We start from the raw sequence: 12,600 nt of genomic DNA on the forward strand, positions 1-12,600 counted from the left end.
TGATCTTAGAAAGTAAGGTAGCTCCCTGTCGGCACAGCCTGGCTGCGACCGCAGGAAGCCAGCTGCCATCTTTGTGGACGCTATGGAAAGCCGCTCACCCCGCCGTTCATCTACTGGTAATACCAGTAGATGAATGGCGGCTGCCAGCGATGAAGCGGGAGCACGCATCAGCGCTCACAGCTCATCGCTTGTCCATACACACTGGGCTGCTTTGAGCTGAAAGCAGCTCAACACACGAAAAGTGAGCTGCTTTCAAAATCGCCCAGTGTGTATGGGCCTTATAAGTTTTTATTTCCAGATCTATAATTAACTTGGTTAAGGGACCCTGTAACTTTTATGGTTATCAGATCACCATTTATAGTAGGACACAATTATGGGCTGCACAATAATGTAGCTACAGAACTGACCGATGAGTCCTATAACCATCCTTCATTAGTATTGCTGGTGACCTAGCAGGTAACAGCCGATCTCCGAGTCAATTACAGGACGCTAGTAACTGTACATTGTGATTAGCGCAGCGCCCCGGCGTACACAGCGAGCAGCGGATTGGACGCCAGGGCTGCTGCAGCGAAGTCACATATTAATGTGGGGGACTAGGCGCGGCTTAGCGCAGGGGGAGTGCTGGGCAGGCGCAGTATATCTCCCTATGTACAGACACAGCTGCTGAGCACACCACTATACGGATCGCCCGGTGCAGGCTGTCGCCAGATCTCCGCCCCCGTTGTGTGGCCGCTGTGGGACACGTTACAGTCGCAGGTAGGCGAGAGCGGCACAGCGTTACTGGGGGCTGTGGCATCAGCGGCCTGTGCCGTGGGCTGCCCGTGTAGTGGAGGCGATGCTGCGGGCACAAAACCGCTCTCCCTCAGCTTCCCCCTTTGTTCAGTGGTTCATCCCTCCCCCCATGTCCCCTTGTGTGACCCGCTGCTGTGCTGCCTCCGGCTCCCTGGGGACCCGGCCGGCGTGATGCCCACGTGTATGGGGGCGACCCCTACTGTTTGACCGCATGGTGCATATGATGTGCTCCGATGTGTCCCCCGCACGCTCAGTATACTGCCACGCGTAGCGTTCTCTCCTGTCTCTCATCTCTATGGACTAGATCCTATTATGGCTCTCGTCCTTCCCCCTGTGCTGTCCCGGGTGGGTGTCCCTGGCAGAGGGCAGCAGCACGCGGAGATGGCTGTGCTCGGGGGAAGGTTGGGGGTCACCTTTTGTGGAGGGCGAGTATCGGGATTTATTCCTGCCCCCATGCCGCCCCTGTCCGGTGTGCTCGCTGTTATTTGCGGGTTCCTGTAGCCAGCTGCCTGGGCCCGTCCTACAGCAGCGGCGGCGTTATCCTACTGTACACACTGTACTGCGGGTTCCGTGTGATGCAACTACCCGGAGAGTGTGAGCCAGTGACGGAAAGCCGGTGTGTTGGTGGCTCTGGCTGTACATTCACCCCGGATACATGTTACTCCGATAAGCTGGCACGCCGCACACTGGGGGTACACAATGCACCTATACCTCTATGCGGTGTCCTAGGCTGTTTATTGCTGCTCCGTACCTAGCTATAAGAGAGTTCTATCTAAAGCTGCAACTCCAGGTGATGTGTATGTGTTTCTAAGGCAGGCTGTGACCCGAGGGCCAGCCCTGTGGGTTCTCAGCTGAGCTCCCCCAGTATTTGTGTTTTCATTACCCATGTTTGTGCATGGGATATGGGGGAGGGGTTAGGTGTGCACCCCTGATTAATTTTTAGGAAGTGTCCTCTTTGTTCTCGGTCATAGACTGTGAGTCTATCTATCTATCTATCTATCTATCTATCTATCTATCTATCTATCTACATATACATATTGTAACATATTCATATTAGAAGCTGATGCTTTTTTATATTTAAATAAACATGAGCCCTACACAAATCCAGCATGTGTGCTGCTTCCCTCCTACTTCTATAATGCTGGTTCTTTATCTTGCAAACATAAGATCGGGTTTTACGAAGTGTGACTTGTTTCGCTCAGCAGTGTGTGCGTGCTACTCAATAACTGTCTTATGGAAAGGCGTCTTGGTAGCTTAGCAACCGAGAATGGGGAACTTGTGACGCCACTTCATTAGGAACAAAACTTTTTAACTGTTTCACATAATTTGCAGCTCAGTAACCAGAATATTTTGTTTGATTTGGCAATAATTATCTGTTTTTCTTGGATCACTCCAAATGGAAGAGCCACAGGGCGGGATGTATTTAGCATCACATCTGCAATGCAGTATATACCGGCATTAATAACACTTCTATGTACTTAAAAATGCAATTAATTGTCAAAAGACAGCTCTCCCTGTAAGAGTTTAGAACCCGGGGGTCTTTCTGCACACGCAGTGTGACACGTTGACCTCTGGCGGTGCTGGGAATCTCATGGCAGAGTGCAAAAAGAAGCCCATAGGCTTCTTCTAACGCCACCATAAAGATTTACGGGGAAGTACGGATGGTGTAATGGTGAGCATTACTGCCTCACAGCACTGAGGTCATGGGTTCAATTCCCACCATGGCCCTAACTGTGTGGAGTTTGTATATTCTCCCTGTACTTGCGTGGGTTTCCTCTGTGTGCTCCGGTTTCCTCCCATACTCCAAAAATATACCGGTAGGTTAATTGGATCCCAACAAAAAATAACCCTAGTGTGAATGTGTCTGTGTGGACATGTGGTAGGGAATAGTGAATGGGCAAATACTTTCTGTGAAGTGCTGCAGAATATGTGTGCGCTATATCAACTACTGGAAATAAATTAAATAAATGGTGTTACATTCCAGAGCTTGCTCATATGGAAATGCAACTAAGGGGTATATTCAGTTGAAGTCAGATCCATTCAGACATTCGTTTGTTGGAATGGATCCGACAAGGGCTATTCAATGGGCATCTCAATCCGACTTTAAAAAAAAGTTGAATTGAGATGGGGGAGAGCCGCGGGGAGACGGGGGAGAGCAGCGCTACAGAAGCGGCTCCAGCAAGTGTAGCAGGAACATGTGCCACAGCCGCCGCTCACGGCAGCATCCACCTGGCTCCAGCAAGCGAGGTCTCGCTTGCTGGAGCCGGGTGGACGCTGCGGTGAGCGGCAGCTGTGACAAATGCTCCTGCTACGTTGCTGTAGCCACTGCTGTAGCGCTGGTCCCCCCGCCCCCCCTTTCCTCCACTTGGCACCCTTATCTCAATCCGACTTTTTAAAAAAATTTTTTTTAAGTCTTATTGAAATGGTCAGAAACGGGGCCAAAACCTGTCTGATTTGGCCCATTTCCGACAGAAGCACCCGGATCGGCAGCTATTCCGCCGATCCACGTGCTCTCCGACAAGTCGAATTCCCCGACTTCTCGGATATAAAAGCTGGGGACTGAATAGGTCGGAACCCCTTCCGACCTGAAAAAGTTGAAACACCAATTGAATATACCCCTAAAACTCTGAAATGCAACTAAAACTCTGAAAATGGTCACATTTCAAGCTTTAATACATCTTGTCCACAGTGGGTGAGATTCAAATGTTATTGCCCCCTATCTCCTGTCTAAAGCAACGGGAGATTGCAGGGGTATCAGGTATCCGGTTGATAGACAGTGTCTATCACCATATGTTAGACAGACAGTAGGCCGACAGGGTCAAAAGGTCGACATAAAAAAGATAGACAAATAAATATATATATATATATATATATATATATATAATATAATATATTTTTTTTAAATGTAACATGTTTTTGGACTATTTCATACCTTCTCTACCATGTCGCGAGCCACCGAGCCCGAAGCGTGGCGAGCATATGCATTTCTACAATTAGGGGGGTCCCAGATGACAAAACTATCCACACAAACCACAAAAATGCAAAAAACATGGTGTCGACCCTTTGACCCTGTCGACCCTTTGACTGCGTAACATATGGTGTCTATCTATTATACCACACCCCGATAGACAAATGTCACCCGTTTTCGCGCTGATTGCTTACAAAGCCTGGCTTAGCCGCTCTACTAAACCATGGGTCACTTTTCACGCATTTCAGCTCGCCACCCCCGGGGGTAGCGAGCCGAAATGCTGATGTTACACCCAACGGCAGCAACATGGCGGGCGGGGGCGGCAACATTTGAATCTCACCCAGTGGGGGGGAATTCAAATGTTTGAAAAGTCAGTTGGGTGTCTATTTTTTTTTCCTGTCTATTAGATAGGGAAAAATAGACATCCATCTGACTTTTCAAACAATTGAATATCCCCCAATGAGTCACAAGAGCCTTCCCTATTTTCACCACTAATAAATTCAAAACTGTGGATGAAATAGTAAGTATTATAACAGTTACTAATGTATCAATTGTGCATGAATCCAGTTATAAATCGTAACGAGTGATAACAAGAATTTCGCTCGTCGTTATCTGCTGCACAGTTTGTAAAGTTTCTTCACAACCCCTGTCATCCGGTCCCATATCCCTGCATGCTGATATGGAAGAGAGTGTCCATATTTGCATGCATGTATAAACGACCCAGCGCCAACGATAAACGAGCACGTATACACACTGAACGATATCTCGTTCATTAATGAACAAGATCGTTCATATCTTTCAGTGTAGTCGCTAAGGGGTCTATTCATACAGACAACGAAAACAGAATTGCTACTTATCACTATACATCGCATCGCATCGCTTCGATGCGATGTATAGCTGTAATAAGTAGCAATTCATGTATACTTACCCTTCCGACGATTCGCTGCGGTGTCTGGGGCTCCTGCGGTGAGGTCATCTCCAGCGGTCCTTCCCAGCGATGCGCGGGGTCCAGCGGCGAGTCCCTTTGCACATGCGCAGGGTGTTGACCTCCCGGCAGGCCGCAGTGGTTGCTGGGAGGTCGTGGGGCGGAGCCAGCGCAAGGTGCCGAGCAGCGATCAGGGAAGCATTGAGCTTCCCTGACGTCTCCGCACTACAGTTCAGGTTACGCCGTCCTGAGATGGCGAACCTGAACTCCATGGAGAAGCGGAAAGCAGAGCTTTCCGCACCGTCATGAATCGCACTCACCATACAAAGGTATGGTGATGCGATTCAGGCAGAGAGCGGGGGTACCGCTGGAGAAGTCAGAGACTTCTCCACGGCAACCGGCTCTGTGAATTGCAGTAGGCAGAGAAAAGCCCTGTTTAATGCAAAACAGGGCTTTTCACTGCTGCATGAATAGACCCCTAAGTGTGTAGGGCTCATAAGAGATGTGTAGGGGAGTTATGGGCCCTACTCACTGGCCGAGGTGCCCGACGGCCGATACGGCCGACGAGCGACCCGGCGGCGGGGGGGGCAGTGACGGGGGGAGTGAAGCTTCTTCACTCCCCCCCGTCACCCGGCTCCATAGACGTGCAGGCAAATATGGACGAGATCGTCCATATTGGCCTGCATGCACAGCCGACAGGAGACCAGCGATGAACGAGCGCGGGGACGCGCATCGTTCATCGCTTAAGTCTCCACACTGAAAGATATGAACGAGATCTCGTTCATTTATGAACGAGATCGTTCATATCTTTCAAAATATCGGCCAGTGTGTAGGGCCCATTAGAGCTGGGGAAAGCAGACAGTGGAATGCTAGATTTTGAGTGAAGAGATCAGTTTTCAAGGTATGCTTAAAGGATGGCTGATTAGCCATGGGAGAGCATTCCAGAGGTTTGGGGCAGAACAGAAACCCTGAAGATGAGAATAGGAGAGAGTGATCTGGGAGGAGTAGAGGAAGGAACTGAAGGCAGGTCAATGAGGACAGGATGGAGAGAGAAGAGAATTGACTGAGGATGTAAGGAGAAGAGTGTTTAAGGGCTTTGCAGGTGTGAGTGAGAAGAGTTTGTATTGGGTTCTGCTGAGGGATGGGAAGCAAGTGGAATGACTGGTAGAAAGGGGTGTAGCAGAGGTCAACAAGAGAAGAACATTGGGTTGACAGCAGAGATAAATTATAGCCTTAAGGGGACAATTTGAGTTCAGAAGGCCGGGTGGGAGTAGATCACAGTAATCCAAGTGGGAGAGGAAGGTATCGATGAGAGTTTTTTTAGTGGCTTCCAATGTGATATATCTGAAAGGGACTCATTGTGGTAGTGTTGGGGAGGGGGTCTTGGGCAATGTTGAAGAGGACACCCAGAAAAAGGAGATATTGTAAGGAGGAGTGTGATGTAACCTACATGCCAATTTATTTACAGGTTTAAAATAACTTCAGAAGAAGTTCATTTCCCAGTCCTATTTGAATGCGCATGTGTAAAGAAGTGAGCACACAGGGCTTGTCTTTTGTCTGTTTTTGAAGAAAACAGAATGTTCTTCAAACGCAAACACTGTTAAACAATGGTTAGACTATCCTTTTACTTTTAATTCACATAATCAAACCTAGGGCTGTCTAAAAACTAAGACATGTTAAGGGAGAGCTGGAGGCATTTCCATTTATTTTGCCTGATCATTACCAGTCAGGCCAATTCGGTAGCCTGGGGCATTTGCATCTACAGTATAGAGAGCTATAACTTCAGATTTGTCCCCTCCTGTCACTTTATACTGGCACATTTAAGGAATGAGACTACTGGGTCTTCCCGCCCTGACTGATTACAACAGACAGACTTAAGTGTAAATTTGTTACATACACAAGGTAGTTTGCCAAGGGGGATTAAAACCTTTACTGTTAACATTTCCTGAAATATACTTGTTTAAGGAGTACAAATACAATACAGGTTGAGTATCCCATATCCAAATATTCCGAAATACGGACTTTTTTTTGAGTGAGATAGTGAAACCTTTGTTTTTTGATGGCTCAATGTACACAAACTTTGTTTAATACACAAAGTTATTAAAAATATTGTATTAAATGACCTTCAGGCTGTGTGCATAAGGTGTATATGAAACATAAATGAATTGTGTGCTTAGATTTAGGTCCCATCACCATGATATCTCATTATGGTATGCAATTATTCCAAAATACGGAAAAATCCCATATCCAAAATACCTCTGGTCCCAAGCGTTTTGGATAAGGGATACTCAACCTGTATTATATTTTGCTCTGTTTGGTTGTACCATTTACTAGGTGTCGGGTGTTGAATTATCACTTAATTACAAAGTGCTGTGACTAAATGGTAAAATGGTGAGTTGTATGCAACACACTAGCTGTCAGAAAAAGCTGTTTTCCCAAATTTGTAGTAACACACTACTTTCAAAGACTTTTATGAAAGAAATACACTTGATTACAGCCAATTTCACCACAATTATCTTTCCAGATTAGGCCTTCTGTGTGTTTAGCATTTCCAGCTTGTACCCTCCTTTGTCTGCACAAGTCCCCATCTCCATTGCCAGTTGAGTCACTTGCTAATTATCGGACACTTTTGTAGAGGGAAGGAGGGTTAGCTAGCAGATGGGACCTGTGATAAGTTCATGTGGCCTGACTGCATAAACAAACTTCTCTTTGCTGTCTGTAATGCTTGTTTTGGTAAATGACGTGGTGCATTGTATTGTGTATTGTTGGGCTCTGTAGGTCTCTACTGCACAATTGCCGTCTAGATGCAGTGTTTGCAGTTTGTGTCCATGTTTATCTAACAGTGCCTATGTAGCACATAATTATCCACAGGCCCTGTGAGCTGATACTTTGTGCCATCACCAATCATAATATATTCACATGTGCTGGCTAAATATCTGTTACGTGACTCATTTACATGTGTAATGCTGTATGTACTGAATAAAGGTGAATAGCTGGTCGTCGTCCCCGCCACCCTCTAACAATTGCATACTCTTGCATTTTCCTGATGAAATACATTTGACACATGCTGTACTACTTTATTTCCTTATGAGAGATGAGTAATGCAATACAAGTCCACTCCTAAAGCACAGGACTATTTCGGTCTTTAATACCTCTGCCTGAATTACCTAACACAGTGGTTTCCAACCTTAATTGGGGTGTGAGCTACTCAGGAAAAATTAAACCTACTGAGGAGCTACTAAAGTTTTTTTTTTAAAAATGCTGTACTTGAATGGTAGATGCTAGATTCAAGTGGCCGAAGGGACCTTTTACGTCAGTACGGTTGCTGGCGCGCTCTCTGTGTTAAGACTGGACTCGTGGGCAGTGGCGTAGCTGTACATTTTGCACCCTCCTGCCAAAAAATTTTCTGGCGCCCCTCCCATTGCTATATTAAAAGCAAAGAATTATCGCGTGCCGTAGGCGCACATGCTCCAAAAAGAGGGTGTGGCCTCAGTGCAAGGGGCATGGTATTGCAGGAAAAGACTACCTTATACCCCAGTTTTGCAACCTGCACGCCCAGACACTGGTCACCACAGGAAAAAAATAATCCTGATTCATGCCCCTTACATTATTTGTCATTTTTCTTCCTTATAGTAATGCCCCTTACACATTATGCCACACACTGTAATGCCCGTGACACATTATACCACACAGTAATGCCACTTACACACTATTCCACAGCCCATAATGCCCATGATACATTATGCCACACACCGTAATGCCCTGACTCATTATGCCACCTCCTGCAATGCCCGTGATACACTATGCCACTCCCTGTAATGTCCATTATGCCCCACAGTAAGGCTTCTAATTAATTTTAAGTTACCTACTCGTTGTCAGGGGTCTCGTGCTCATTGCCAGGGGTTTCATATTCATTGGCAGGGGTTTCATGCTCTGGGTGTCCTGCTTGTTGCCAGGAGGGTAATGGTCGTCGCCAAGGGTTTCATGCTCTGGGTTCCATGCTTGTTGCCCGTGGTCTTGTTTCCAGGGGTGTAATGTTCTGCGTGTCATGCTTGTTTCCAGGGGTGTAATGCTCTGCGTGCCATGCTCGTTGCCAGGGGTGTAATGCTATGCGTGTCATTTTCGTTGTCAGGGACCTTGTTGCCAGGGGTGCTTTGCATGTCATGTTCGATGTCGGGGGTCTAGTTGCAGGGGTGTAATTCTTGTTACCAGGGAGGGGCATACTGTACAAGGTGCACACATGACAGCAAAAGACAGCATGGTATACAGCAGCTCTCCCCCAGCCCCTGCACTCACCCACACTCCCAGACTGTCTGACACCAGAAATTGTCCTAGCTGAGCCGCCACATCCCCGGCGTCTCCTGCGCCCAGCCTTCTTCTGCCTCCGCCAGGCCGCTGACTTCTGTCTTCCCCCAGCTCCTCGCTTAGGCTCTGATAGAGTGACTCTGAGGAGACTGAGGCGCAGCAGCAGCAAGCCACTCAGACCGTTGTACATATCTGGGAGATGCATCTCAGGCAAGCTGGGCGGGATGGCAGACTCTGCAGCAGGACAGGACATCACTCTCTCTGGGTGCCGCCAGCGCTGAGGGTTGGTTCTAAATCCAAGTTGGGTAAGGGACCTTTGATGTCACCAGGGGGAGGAGCCACACCCGAACAGGGTACCCAAAATGTACCCCCGCGGGCACGCTGCGCTCGCCACGCTTTGGGCACGGTGGCTCACTTTGCTCGCCACCGGGTTACTAAAGGTAGTAATTAATGGCATGGATAGTAGAACTGTCCCGCTGGCCTAGCTCCTCCCCATGGTGACGTGGCTCCTCCCCCCTGATGTCATCGGTCCTTTAGGCCACTTGGATCTAGCATCTACCAGCTCGCAGCCACAATCCGGCTCGACCCGTGCTGGCTGTTACCGCTGGCCCACTTCGGGGGGGTGAGCCCGCAATTGACTCCCCCTGGCTGATCCCCCTAGCACTCCGCCGCAGAGGAGACAGGCAGGTGCTAGAACTCTACCCAGTAGTGCCGGGAGCACTTAGCGCTGGGTAGATGCTAAATCCAAGTGGTCTAAAGGACCTATGACATCAGGGGGAGGAGCCATGTCACCATGGGGAGGAGCTAGGCCAGCGGGATAGTTCTACTAACAGCCAGCACGGGTCGAGCCGGATTGCGGCTGCGAGCTACCTTTCAGCTGTAAATGCTTCTTCTTGTCATGATCCTTAAATGTAACAATTGCAGAGCTTGTGCTGGTCTCATTCTTGCACTGGTGCCAAGGCATACTTTAGCTAGAGAGTTGCATCTGTTTTTTTTAGGATCTACCTTTAATTTTTCTCTCTAGATACTGTAGAACAGTTTGTCAAGGCTATGGCCTCGTGTCCATTGGCGTTACAATAAATGTGATTGTGAATGCTAATATAATGCGTGTTCAGATCGGACAATGGAGTCAGGTTTTAGTTTTTGAAAAACTTGTTATCGTACATTTTTTTTTTTAAATTTACTTAAAGCAAACCGAACACCAGTGCGTAGAAGACCTTCAAGCGATTATTTAAAAACTAGTATGTGCTATATAATAAGGGGAGTTTGGTTTAAGCATAAGATACCTTGGGGCAGATGTATTAAGCCAGGAGAAGTGATAAGTACAAGGTGGTAACGCACCAGCCAATCGGCTCCAATATGTAAATTGACAGGAGCTGATTGACTGGTGTGTTATCACCTTGTACTTCTCATTGCTTTATCACTTCTCCAGGCTTAATACATCTGCCCAAGCTTGTACTACATGTGTAGATAGGTCATGTGGTTTTAGATATTTTTTTTTTCTTCCTTACTCATGTGCAACACTCTTAATATCTATTAGTTACCTCACATGGTGCTAGATCATTAACTTTCTGCTTGATCAGCGCACATACCAAGGACACAATGTTCCTCATAGGAAAGCAAGAATTACAATACGCTGAAAATAAAATAAAAAGGACTTTGTTATTAAATGGTTATTTTCTAGTAGTATTTTCTAGTGACTCAGCCTCTGTGAAGGTTTCAAAATGGTAAGGATCTGCAAATAAGGGATTCTTAACATTAATTATTTCCTTGATTCCCTGACATATCGGCTTTTCAGGTTGAATTGGGGAAACGGCCACCGGATGTATTGGGTTTTTAAGTTCTGCAAGTGGACCTCGCGAGTGTTTGCAGTGCGTATGCTGCATTACCAAATATATGTAACATTGAGCAACTCATGTGCCCAATTTATGACCATAACATTGAGTCCTTTTGTATGCGTGTACTGGGATATATGCAGGTCAGCTACACTTGCAGCTTGGACGTATCCGAGTGTACGCATATAAGATGTGTTTTGAGGCTCTATAGGTGAAATTGTGTGCCATTCAGAGATGCGCATAAGCAGAGATTTTAGAAGGATCTCTTGCACCAAGTGTAGTACTGGTGCAAACACTTGCTGATAGTGATCTTTGCTACTTTCACAATCAAATGGATGGGGCAATGTGGTAGCCAACTCAGAACACAGGCGGAGATCTGCGTTTATTTCTGTGTGCACAGTGCAACTCTCAGGCATTCAGTGTGCTTTAAAGCCTGTTAAACACTCAGGGCTGATCTTGTGCCGGACGCTGCAGTGTCTGCATGTGCATCTTTTGCTGGTATTGCCTTTGTGTCTTCATGCAAATACCAATGCAAGTCCTTCTCTGGCATACATCCCTGCATGTGCAAGGATCGAGATTCCCACGCCGTCGAAAAAAAAAATTGCTCATCTGTGTCAGTCATCAACAGTGTGACTCTGAATCCGTCCCACATTGTCCAAATGTAAATGAATTGACTTGTACACCGTTTATGACGGTTTGCTTTTTGCAGCAATTTCTATGTTGCCTAGTGGTGAGGCGATCACGAGACCGCCTGGCGGGATCCCGGCGGTCACAATGTAGACGCTGGAATTCTGACAGATGGTGAAATGCCGTTGCCAGACTTCTGACGCCACAGACTTTTCTCCCTCTATGGGTGTCCACGACACCCATAGAGGGAGAATGTAACCGGTGGTGAGCGCAGTGAGCCCGCAAGGGGCTTTCTGGTGCTCGCTCCGCTGCCGGCATAATGGTGGCTGAGATCCCGCTGTCGGGATTATGGCGTCCGGGATCCCGGACATCTGTATATCGTATGTATTCCTTATATACCACAGCGGGAGAGGCTAGAAGGCCACGTTATTTAGACTGAGGCCAAAGTACAAGATTTTGCCTGCACTTCAGTGTGGTGTGACAAGAGCGTGCAGCAGAAGAACTGCTTAGGAAAGGTGTTGTCTGAGGGCTTGGCAGGCTTGATACACTGAAGTGAATGGAGAACAAATGCCACCAGTGTGTAGCCCTTTTATGTATAAAACCCTTTTCTCTGACGTCCTAGTGGATGCTGGGAACTCCGTAAGGACCATGGGGAATAGACGGGCTCCGCAGGAGACTGGGCACTCTAAAAGAAAGATTAGGTACTATCTGGTGTGCACTGGCTCCTCCCTCTATGCCCCTCCTCCAGACCTCAGTTAGATTTCTGTGCCCGGCCGAGCTGGATGCACACTAGGGGCTCTCCTGAGCTCCTAGAAAGAAAGTATATGTTAGGTTTTTTATTTTACAGTGAGACCTGCTGGCAACAGGCTCACTGCAACGAGGGACTAAGGGGAGAAGAAGCGAACCTACCTGCTTGCAGCTAGCTTGGGCTTCTTAGGCTACTGGACACCATTAGCTCCAGAGGGATCGACCGCAGGACCCGTCCTTGGTGTTCGTTCCCGGAGCCGCGCCGCCATCCCCCTTACAGAGCCAGAAGCATGAAGATGGTCCGGAAAATCGGCGGCAGAAGACTTCAGTCCTCACCAAGGTAGCGCACAGCACTGCAGCTGTGCGCCATTGCTCCTCATACACACTTCACACTCCGGTCA

At 47.6% G+C, this 12,600-nt stretch overlaps 1 protein-coding gene across 3 annotated transcripts in view; it reads left to right on the forward strand.

Moving 5' to 3' along the window:
• Positions 1–628: 628 nt before the first annotated feature.
• Positions 629–12,600, forward strand: part of SLC16A1 (solute carrier family 16 member 1) — a 55,711-nt gene continuing 43,739 nt past the window's right edge. For all 3 annotated transcript variants that reach the window (XM_063955393.1, XM_063955394.1, XM_063955392.1), the window contains exon 1: positions 629–756. The gene's annotated coding sequence lies outside the window, so the exon portion shown is untranslated. The remainder of the gene's footprint in view (positions 757–12,600) is intronic.

This window comes from Pseudophryne corroboree, chromosome 2 (assembly GCF_028390025.1).
Source record: "Pseudophryne corroboree isolate aPseCor3 chromosome 2, aPseCor3.hap2, whole genome shotgun sequence".
NCBI classification, from domain to species: Eukaryota; Metazoa; Chordata; class Amphibia; order Anura; family Myobatrachidae; genus Pseudophryne; species Pseudophryne corroboree.